Source organism: Apis dorsata, unplaced genomic scaffold (genome assembly GCF_000469605.1).
Source record: "Apis dorsata unplaced genomic scaffold, Apis dorsata 1.3 scaffold_538, whole genome shotgun sequence".
In the NCBI taxonomy this organism is placed as follows: domain Eukaryota; kingdom Metazoa; phylum Arthropoda; class Insecta; order Hymenoptera; family Apidae; genus Apis; species Apis dorsata.
In genome coordinates, this window is record NW_006263759.1 from 181,566 (window position 1) to 181,788 (window position 223).

Consider the following 223-nt stretch of genomic DNA (forward strand, 5'->3'; position numbering starts at 1 on the left):
AAAGAAAAACGAAAAGAAAGAAGATACAAAATACACATCTTGCTTTTTCTACTACCTTTACATTCCTCTCTCGCTATTGTCTCAAAATCCGACCAACGATCGAACTTTCTCGACTCTTTGATTTCTTTTGAAACGTCATTGAGCGAATTGAGAAAAAAGTTGGAGTAGAATTATTCGTCCAGAGTTCGAGATAGGTAGATATCTATCGAGAAACAAAAGCGTA